This window comes from Schistocerca serialis, chromosome 3 (genome assembly GCF_023864345.2).
Source record: "Schistocerca serialis cubense isolate TAMUIC-IGC-003099 chromosome 3, iqSchSeri2.2, whole genome shotgun sequence".
In the NCBI taxonomy this organism is placed as follows: Eukaryota; Metazoa; Arthropoda; class Insecta; order Orthoptera; family Acrididae; genus Schistocerca; species Schistocerca serialis.
Window position 1 is genome coordinate 447,657,389 of NC_064640.1, and position 11,186 is coordinate 447,668,574.

The following is an 11,186-nucleotide window of genomic DNA, read 5'->3' on the forward strand; positions in this document are numbered from 1 at the left end:
GCCACTGTCGTCGCGAGGGGCGGACCCCTTAATATAAAAGAAGGGGGGTAGTATGACGATGTCAGTAGAGAAGGAGTAGCAGCAGAATGGGTATCTAAGAAGTGCTCGGTTCTAGGCGCTACAGTCTGGAACCGCGCGACCGCTACGTTCGAAGGTTCGAATCCTGCTTCGGGCATGGATGTGTCTGATGTCCTTAGGTTAGTTAGGTTTAAGTTGTTCTAAGTTCTAGGGGACTGATGACCTCAGAAGTTAAGTCCCATAGTGCTCAGAGCCATTTGAACCTTTAAGAAGAGCTCAGTGACCTGGAACGTATACTAATCTTAGGACGTCACCTTAGTAACATATCCATCAAAAACATTTCAGCTCTTCCAGAGCTACCCAAGTCGACTGTTGGTGCTATGATGATCTGGAAACGCCAAGGAACAACCGAAGCTCAACCGAGACTAGGCAGACCTTATGTACTCAGCGACAGGGACCATCGAGCTCTGTTGACGGTTGCTTTCCATGAAGTCAGCGAAAGGCATAACTCAGACCAGTCCATCTAGCATAATGACTGCGCTTAGGAAGTTAAAAAGAATGGAGTATAATGGTCGAGCAGATCCTCATAAGCCACATATTTGTGTAGTCACTGCTAAACGACACTTGAGGTGGTGTAAAGAGCGACGCCTCTGGCAGTGAATGACTGGAAACTAGTGTTTTGGAGTAATGAATCACGCTATACCTTATGGCAATCCAATGGAAGGGTTTGGCGAATGCTTGGAGGAATTTAACTACCAAAATGTATAGTGCCAACATTGAAGTACATTGGAGGTGGTGTTTCGGTGTCGGGGTGTTTTTCGTGGTTAGAGTGTGATTCTCTTATTGCGCTTAAGGGGAGGTTTACTGTTTTTTGGTTCAAAAAATCAATTTTTAAAAAAATGCATTTTTGGATCCATGAAAGTGTTTAGAATCCACCCCTGGAACGGTTTTTACGAATACGGAACGGAAATGTTTGTTATTTGCGGTTGAACAAGAAAATGCACCTGCCTGAAATCGGCCTTTTTCATGCACCAGTTTTTTTCTTTCGGAGGACAAATTATTGCACCGGTGCTTGGGAGGAAACACACAAAATTCAAATGAAAGTTTGAACGTATGTGTTTCGAAGTTAGCCCCAAGCACTTGCATTCTGGTGGGAACGTGGAGATTGCGACTTTCCTGGCAGTGAGCAGCTTCAACCAAGGGTATTCAGCAATTCTGAAGACCATGACAACGATAGACGTCACCTTGGGACTCTATTTGACGCACTTCGCCAAGCATTCTGACGACCGCCGGATTCAAGCGGCCGAAAACCGCTTGTCACCGGCCGTACGAGCGGCTGTGGAGCTGCACAGGAAGGCCCAGATCGGGCAGAACGCCCTCTACGAGGAAGAAGAAGGACTTGTTTATGGACCCGGAATAGCAGATTGAACGTAAGTTGCATAATATTGCATTTATATGTAGTCAAAACTTCAAACGAGTTTTTCTCGAAATGACCTTTTTTTATCGCGCGGTATGGTAACTTCAAGTCTACTGAACCGATTGACATGATTATTTGTTTCCGACGAAGCTAACTAAATTGTCTAGGAGTTGGACCACTTTTATTCCGATCCATCAACTATAAATATTCTTACTTGGCCGACGAAGTCGAAAAATCGATGAAAAAACCCTATTCTTTTTCAATTTAGTTTCCTGTGGTCCAAATAACTTAAGCGAGGTACAACTCCTAAAGGATCTTATATACTTCGCTAACGTCAACTCAATTTTGATTTCAGATGAGCCAGCTCACCTGTGACATTCCGCGCGTGGAGGTCTACATTGAAATTTTCTTTCGTTCCGACGGCACTTCCGCCTTTGCTCTTCGTTTCCGGTCGAAAAAATTCCAGTTTGTACAGGAAATATTAATAAACATTTTGACCAAATTCGGCATTGATATCTATAACATATCCCGAAAAAAAATTCTTAAAGAACATGCTTTTTCGGGCCAAAGATAGTAAACCTCCCCTTAAGAAAATACTAAATGCGGAAGAGTGTGAGCACTTTTTACAGCCTTATGTACTGCATACAATAAAGGAACAGGTCAGGGACGATGAATCTTAGTATCAGCATGACAATGCACCATGCCGTAAAGCAACATACACTGCTGGAAATTGAAATAAGAACACCGTGAATTCATTGTCCCAGGAAGGGGAAACTTTATTGACACATTCCTGGGGTCAGATACATCACATGATCACACTGACAGAACCACAGGCACATAGACACAGGCAACAGAGCATGCACAATGTCGGCACTAGTACAGTGTATATCCACCTTTCGCAGCAATGCAGGCTGCTATTCTCCCATGGAGACGATCGTAGAGATGCTGGATGTAGTCCTGTGGAACGGCTTGCCATACCATTTCCACCTGGCGCCTCAGTTGGACCAGCGTTCGTGCTGGACGTGCAGACCGCGTGAGACGACGCTTCATCCAGTCCCAAACATGCTCAATGGGGGACGGATCCGGAGATCTTGCTGGCCAGGGTAGTTGACTTACACCTTCTAGAGCACGTTGGGTGGCACGGGATACATGCGGACGTGCATTGTCCTGTTGGAACAGCAAGTTCCCTTGCCGGTCTAGGAATGGTAGAACGATGGGTTCGATGACGGTTTGGATGTACCGTGCACTATTCAGTGTCCCCTCGACGATCACCAGTGGTGTACGGCCAGTGTAGGAGATCGCTCCCCACACCATGATGCCGGGTGTTGGCCCTGTGTGCCTCAGTCGTATGCAGTCCTGATTGTGGCGCTCACCTGCACGGCGCCAAACACGCATACGACCATCATTGGCACTAAGGCAGAAGCGACTCTCATCGCTGAAGACGACACGTCTCCATTCGTCCCTCCATTCACGCCTGTCGCGACACCACTGGAGGCGGGCTGCACGATGTTGGGGCGTGAGCGGAAGACGGCCTAACGGTGTGCGGGACCGTAGCCCAGCTTCATGGAGACGGTTGCGAATGGTCCTCGCCGATACCCCAGGAGCAACAGTGTCCCTAATTTGCTGGGAAGTGGCGGTGCGGTCCCCTACGGCACTGCGTAGGATCCTACGGTCTTGGCGTGCATCCGTGCGTCGCTGCGGTCCGGTCCCAGGTCGACGGGCACGTGCACAATCCGCCGACCACTGGCGACAACATCGATGTACTGTGGAGACCTCACGCCCCACGTGTTGAGCAATTCGGCGGTACGTCCACCCGGCCTCCCGCATGGCCACTATATGCCCTCGCTCAAAGTCCGTCAACTGCACATACGGTTCACGTCCACGCTGTCGCGTCATGCTACCAGTGTTAAAGACTGCGATGGAGCTCCGTATGCCACGGCAAACTGGCTGACACTGACAGCGGCGGTGCACAAATGCTGCGCAGCTAGCGCCATTCGACGGCCAACACCGCGGTTCCTGGTGTGTCCGCTGTGCCGTGCGTGTGATCATTGCTTGTACAGCCCTCTCGCAGTGTCCGGAGCAAGTATGGTGGGTCTGACACACCGGTGTCAATGTGTTCTTTTTTCCATTTCCAGGAGTGTATTTGAAGCAATAATTTGTGGACAGTAAAATCACTGCAATGGACTGGCCTTCCCAGTGCGGACCTGAATCCAAATGGTTCAAATGGCTCTGAGCACTATGGGACTTAACTGCTGAGGTAATCAGTCCCCTAGAACTTAGAACTACTTAAACCTAACTAACCTAAGGACATCACACACATCCATGCCCGAGGTAGGATTCGAACCTGCGACCGTAGCGGCAGCGCGGTTCCAGACTGTAGCGCCTAGAACCGCTCGGCCACTCTGGCCGGCGGACCTGAATCCAATGGAGCACTATTCGGATGAATTAGAACGTCGACTTCTCTCCAGACCCCAGCGTCCAACGTCACTGCCTTCTCTGGATTTGGTACTCGATGAAGAATGGGCTGCCATTGTTCCACCGACATTCAGACACCTCAATGAAAGTGCTGGAAGTACCCCCTGTAGAGTTCAAGCAGTCCTAAAGCCAAAGGAGGGACGCCCCCCATCATAATGTCCAATAATAGGTTTGCTGATACTTTCGATCAGATAGTGTAGTTTGTGCGGCTCCGCTGAAATACTGATCCATTGCATGTCCGTCTTTTAGCACACATCATACCAATTCGACGTTTATTGCGTGCCGTCTTTATGATGCTGCCATTTTAGTCTGTTGTCGTTGTGGTCTTCAGTCCTGAGACTGGTTTGATGCCGGCCGAAGTGGCCGTGCGGTTAAAGGCGCTGCAGTCTGGAACCGCAAGACCGCTACGGTCGCAGGTTCGAATCCTGCCTCGGGCATGGATGTTTGTGATGTCCTTAGGTTAGTTAGGTTTAACTAGTTCTAATTTCTAGGGGACTAATCACCTCAGCAGTTGAGTCCCATAGTGCTCAGAGCCATTTGAACCATTTGAACTGGTTTGATGCAGCTCTCCATGCTATCCTATCCTGTGCTAGCTTCTTCATCTCCCAGTACTTACTGCAACCTACAGCCTTCTGAATGTGCTTAGTGTATTCATCTCTTGGTCTCCCTCTACGATTTTTACCCTCCACGCTGCCCTCCAATAATAAATTTGTGATCCCTTGATGCCTCAGAACATGTCCTACTAACCGGTCCCTTCTTTTTGTCAAGTTGTGCCACAAACTCCTCTTCTCCCCAATTCTATTCAATACTTCATCATTAGTTATGTGATCTACCCATCTAATCTTCAGCATTCTTCTGTAGCACCACATTTCGAAAGCTTCTATTCTCGTCTTGTCAAACTATTTATCGTCCATGTTTCACTTCCATACATGGCTACACTCCATACAAATATTTCAGAAACGACTTCCTGACACTTATATCTATACTCGATGTTAACAAGTTTCTCTTCTTCAGAAACACTTTCCTTGCCATTGTCAGTCTACATACCATATCTTGTCTACTCCGACCATCAGCAGTTAGTTTGCTCCCCAAATAGCAAAACTCGTTTACTACTTTAAGTGTCTCATTTCCTAATCTAATTCCCTCAGTATCACCCGATTTAATTCGACTACATTCCACTATCGTAGTTTTGCTTTTGTTGATGTTCATCTTATATCCTCCTTTCAAGACACTGTCCATTCCGTTCAACTGCTCTTCCAAGTCCTTTGCTGTCTCTAATAGAATTACAATGTCATCGGTGGACCTCAAAGTTTTTATTTCTTCTCCATGGATTTTAATACCGACTCCGAATGTGTAAAGAAACACAGTCTTCTTTGGCATGCCGAGAAAATGTCACCTTGAATTCGTACAGTTACTGTGGCAATGTTAAAGTTATCAATGGGTGATCAGTAATGAGCCTCAATCTGCAGCTACGGAAGTTGAGTATTGGCCGCAAGAAAAGAGGCTAAAACACGTCCGCATCTGGTTCGTGTGGGTTTGCGGAGGAGTACGTATTTCGTCCCGTTGCTGCATCGCTGTTGGTGGTAAATACGAGGGCGTGCTGAAAAGAAACGGCTCTAAATTTTTTATGTGAAAACCCTTAACGCTTTGTAAATAAAACAAACTTTACTAAGATTCTACATCTTTATTCTTCATGTCTACTTATTTATTTCACAACATAGTCACCCCGGCGACGAACATATTTCTCCTAACGAGAGACCAGTTTGTTGATACCGTCACTATAGAATATCTGACTGTGTTGACGGATTCCGAAGCTCGCCTCAGTTTGCACCGCTCTATCACTATCAAAGTGAAATCCTCGAAAGAGTGTTTTAGGTTTTGGTAAGAGATGAAAATGGGATGAGATCAAATAGGGTCTGTGTGGAGGATACCGATGACAGTGAACCCGAGACGTCGGATTGTTGCAGATGTCGCAGCGTTCGTATGTGTTCTGGCATTGTCATGCTGAAAGGGATGATGCTCCATGTGTGGACGAACTCCTCGAATTCGGAACTCGATGACAGCACACTGTTGAATTTAAAAAGTTTTAAGTGTTTTCGCATTAAAAATTCTGAGGCATTTCGTTTGTGGATGCCCACGTACTTCCTCGGACTCCGTGGCAGGAGAACGAGCGTTGGCCCTCGCTCGCGGCCAGCGGCCTGCGGGTCTGGGAAGCTGCGTGGCCGGCGGCTGGAGGCGACTTCGGCCGGGCCTGCGGCGCGGCCAGCCGCTATGTTAATTACGGCGCTCATTTGTTAACATTATCAGGCGCATCTGCATTCCAGGCGGCGCTCCCTCCGCGCTCACGCGCCCCGTCAGCCTGCTGCTGCTGCTGCCGCTGCGGCCGGCGCTGCCTCTCCCTAAATGCCAAAAGGCGCCGCTGTCAGATCACCCGTGATGGGAGTTACGAACGGCGACGTAAGCTCAGCCAACTCCCTAGCGGAGAACGCCAAATTACCAGATTTAAAGCTCAAACTTGCCTTCCCGTCACAGTGAGCTGTTCAGGGATGGAGCACTTTGACGAGGTCTCGGTGGCGGCTGCAGAACCTGTAATTGACCGTCGGCTTGTAGCAGGAGGGAGTAAGGAATGTTGCAGTTTGTCGTTACATTGATTTCAAGGGAGTTAAAGACTCAGTACGACAAGAGCGAGGAAGATAATCGGCGGAGGCTTAGTTTAAGACAGCAGCTCAGCATTCGTCTCGAGTCAAAGGGGGGCGGGGGGTGGACAAAAAATACATAAACACCAAAAACACAACACTTAATCACGCCTAATACGGTGTAGCAGTCCGCAGCTCGTGGTCGTGCGTTCTCGGTTCCCACGCCCGGGTTCCCGGATTCGATTCCCGGCGTGGTCAGGGATTTTCTCTGCCTCGTGATGATTGGGTGTTGTGTGATGTCCTTAGGTTAGTTAGATTTAAGTAGTTCTAAGTTCTAGGGGACTGATGACCATAGATGTTAAGTCCCATAGTGCTCAGAGCCATTTGAGCCATGGTGTAGCAAAACAGTTGTCATTCAAAACATTTTCCAGTTTTCAAGTGTATCATATACTACTCTTCCAGCAAAATAGTGTCAAATGCCGCTAACGATAATAATAATGGCGTGTGGCTAGGGCCTCCCGTCGGGTAGACCGTTCGCCTGGTGCAGGTCTTTCGAGTTGAAGCCACTTCGGCAACCTGTGCGTCGATGGGGATGAAATGACGATGATTAGGACGACACAACACCCAGTCCCTGAGCGGAGAAAATCTCCGACTCAGCCGGGTATCGAGCCCGGGCCCTTAGGATTGACATTCCGTTACGCTGACCACTCAGCTACCGGGGGCGTACCCGCTAACGATGATGGAGGTGGATAACGACCACTAACCCTTCTCTCCAAAGTAGATCATGTAGTATCCATAATATTGAGATCTTGTGATTGTAGTAGCCAGGGAAGATGCGAAAAGAAACCAATCCTGGACGATGCGATATGTGTGAACTGGGTCTTGTGTCTTGGGACACAGCAGCACCACTAGGGAACAGCCATTGTACCATGGGATGGACATGATCAACCAAAATGGTCACATACTCCTCGGCAGTAATGCAAACTTGTAGATTAACCGTATGACCTATGGAATACCAAATCTTCAACGATATCCCCCTCCCCCCCCCCCCCCCTAGCCGGCCGGTGCGGCCGAGCGGTTCTAGGCGCTTCGGTCTGGAGCCGCGCGACCGCTACGGTCGCAGGTTCGAATCCTGCCTCGGGCATGGATGTGTGTGATGTCCTTAGGTTAGTTAGGCTTAAGTAATTCTAAGTTCTAGGGGACTGACGACCTCAGATGTTAAGTCCCATAGTGCTCAGAGCCATTTGAACCAACCCCCCTTCCCCCCCTCGCCCCACCCCATGTTTCACTCTTGACAAGAATTTGGAAGCAGTGTGAAACAAGACTCATCTGAGCAAATGACTTTCTTCCATTGCTTCATGGTCCAGATTGTATGGCTTCGGCATCATGTTTTCCTCTTACGGGAATTTGTACACTGATAAGTGGATTTGAAATTCCTATTCACCCTGCAATTCCCAGCTTATGGAGCTCCGTCCGCTTCGTGTTGTATTGGTGCTCACAGGACACGCGAGTGCGAAATTCAGTTCTGTAGTAACTTTAGCAGCTGTCATACTCTTATTTTGCGTCACAATCCTCTGCAATCTCCGGCTGTCACGATCACTCTGCACACACTTTCGGCTGCGTTGTGACTTAGCCGGTGATGCTTTTCCGCTTTCCCTGTATGCGGTATAAATCTTCGATATTGTGCCTCGTAGGATCCAAACACCTGGGCTACCTTGTTTACGGAAGCACCCACCATACGACCACCAACAATGTGCTCTTTTTAGAATTCACCTATCTCCGACACAATGCATTCACAGCTACGTAGAACACTGTTCTGAGTACGGGGGACACTTGAAGGATAGTGACGACATTGCATGGGTGTCGTTCGCGATCAGATGCATCACCGCAGCCTTCATTTATATTAAAGCACGCTTTTCTTGCGATGTTTCCACATTTTTGTCCAACCCCTGTATTTATGCATGGCTCCGTAAGTATCTGTGGCCTGCTGCTTCAGATACTGGTTTTCTGTCTCGCTTGTAGAATAACCAATACACATTCACTACTGGCCATGCAAATTCCAACACCATGACGGCAGAATGCAGAAACAGTCACAGTCACGTGAAATATACTACATCCTTGGATATGCATTTCAGCGCAGCCGCACAAAGTAGGTCTGCGTATATTCACCTGAGTGGGTGTGCGTGTTAAAGTGCAGCTTCCGGGACGTCGAACTGCGCCAGCCCCGGATCGTATCCCTCTGGGTGAGGTTTTTAGGCAGCATTTAGAAAACTTTCGCACGCTTTCAAACGAATAGACCTACACCACTGGATTACACGTACGAGTATTGCGTCGCGGGGGGGGGGGGGGGGGGGGGGGGGGCGACGGGATGGCGACAGGGAAGGTGACCAAAAAATGGATCAAATGGCTCTGAGCACTATGGGACTTAACTTCTGAGGTCATCAGTCTAAGGACATCACACACATCCATGCCCGAGGCAGGATTAGAACCTGCGACCGTAGCGGTCGCGCGATTCCAGACTGAAGCGCCTAGAACCGCTCGGCCACACCGGCCGGCAGAGGGTGACAGGGAAGGCATCTGGCCACCCGTAAAACTAATCGTCCCAAATCCGTTAACAACCATGCCGACCGTTCGCCGATGCGCGACAGAGCACAAGAAGAAGAAGAAGAAGAAGACTAAGGACGGTAAGAACATATTAGGCAGTGATTTCCCCATTCAGAACTCGCATTTCAAAATTGTTACCTCTCAGAATATGACGTTGGGTCTCGCGAAAGGAGGAAAAGGGTCCACAAGTACGTGTCAGTATTCAACAGCAATCGGATCGTGGTCTATGGAAGAGGAGATCAGCGTTTAACTTCCCGTCGAGAACTGGGTCATTAGAGACGGAGCACAAGCTCCGATTAGGGAAGGACGGAGAAAGAAATCGTCCATTCCCTTTCAAAGGAACCATTCTGGCATTTGGCTTAAGCTACATGGGAAAATCACGGGAAACCTAAATCTGGATGGCTGGATGCGGTTTGAACCGTCGTCTTCCCAAATGCGAGTCCATTGTGCTAACCACTGCACTATCACGACCGGTGTGGTCTATCGAAACTGTGGTTTACCGTTTCACGATATTGCTGCACACATTGGTCGAATTCTATGAATTTCAGTCGTGCGAGTAAGGGATCGATGGCCTCAGGAGGACCATAGAACACAACGTGCAGGAACTCAACGGCCGCACGCGACGAACTCCCGAGAGGACACACACGTTGTTTGCTCGGCCATGCGAGACTTTACTTGAGTCAGGAGACGAGCTTGTGGCAGCAAAACAAGTATTCACACGGACAGTGTAGCGACGGTCTGAAGCATCACGCGCTGTCAGCACGGCGCCTATTGTTGCGGCTTACCGTGATGCGGCATCAAAGACGGGCGCACCGGCGGAAGAGTGGCGAACGACAACACTCGACAGAGGAGTGCACCGTGTCATCAATTTAGACGAATGCTTGTTTTGGGTAAAGCATCACGATGGACATATCGATATGTGGAGGTTTTTCTGACCATTTAAGGCCAGAGGCTTCACTCGATTTTCAAGATCTCCTTGACATCACGTTTCAACAAGATAATGGAAGATTACGTGTTGCTCGTGTTGTTCTGACCTACTACGATAAAGAGGTAGCTCCACTTTTGCCACGGACAGCACGTTACCCAACTCTCACTCACTGAAAACATCTTATTTGTGGGTTGCCTGTAGACTGGTACGTCACCACATGCCAGCTACTATGATCGATGACGTCTGGCCAATAGTTGTAGAAGCATGGAATGAGGTTCCTCGTATGTCGTCCAAGCTCGTTTGGACTCCATACCTTGCTTCTCATCAGTGAGAAATGACTTTAAGTTTAAAAACACGGTAATTACCTCCTTGGATTTTACATTCATCTACCCAATGCTATGGGCTCTTTTGGTTAGTTCGTTTGCTTCTTGCTTGACTGATTGGTTGAGTGGCTGGTTGACTGGTGGCATCGGACTGGAATCTTAGATCTCGTGAAATGTTCGATCGTACGACAAATCATACAACAGTATGAATGATCTATAAACATGTTTGTCAGTTGAGTGCCTCGCCTTATATTACATGAAACACTACGATGTAATATTAAAATGAAAAAAATCAGCAGATGTACGCAAAACTTCTTCATTAGTTAACTGAATAATAGTATATGCTGCATAAGTTGTCTGACAGAAATGTGAAGCTCCTAGAGGAGGAAGAGAAAACTAAACGAAACTTCACGGCTTGAGAATGTATGTGATATTATTTGCAGTGATTACAAAATCTATTCAAATTAAAAAAAAAAAAACTTGGCTGTATGACTCCATTTACCATTATGACGTTCCACCCTCTCTCGTTCGTATGCGTGCACTGATAGGATGGGAACGGTCTCATAACTCTCACTCTCAGAGCAAGTTGGCACACAACCATCGTAACTGGCTACTGATATCCTGGATACTGCCACTGGGACAGAGTTCACGTCCGAGCTGGTTCCACGCATGTTTCATCGGGGCAGATCTCGGGATTTTGCTGGCCAATGGAATATTTCAACATCTCGCAGACAGTTCATAGAGACACGTGCAATGCGTGGACGAGCATTGCCTAACTCCGCGTG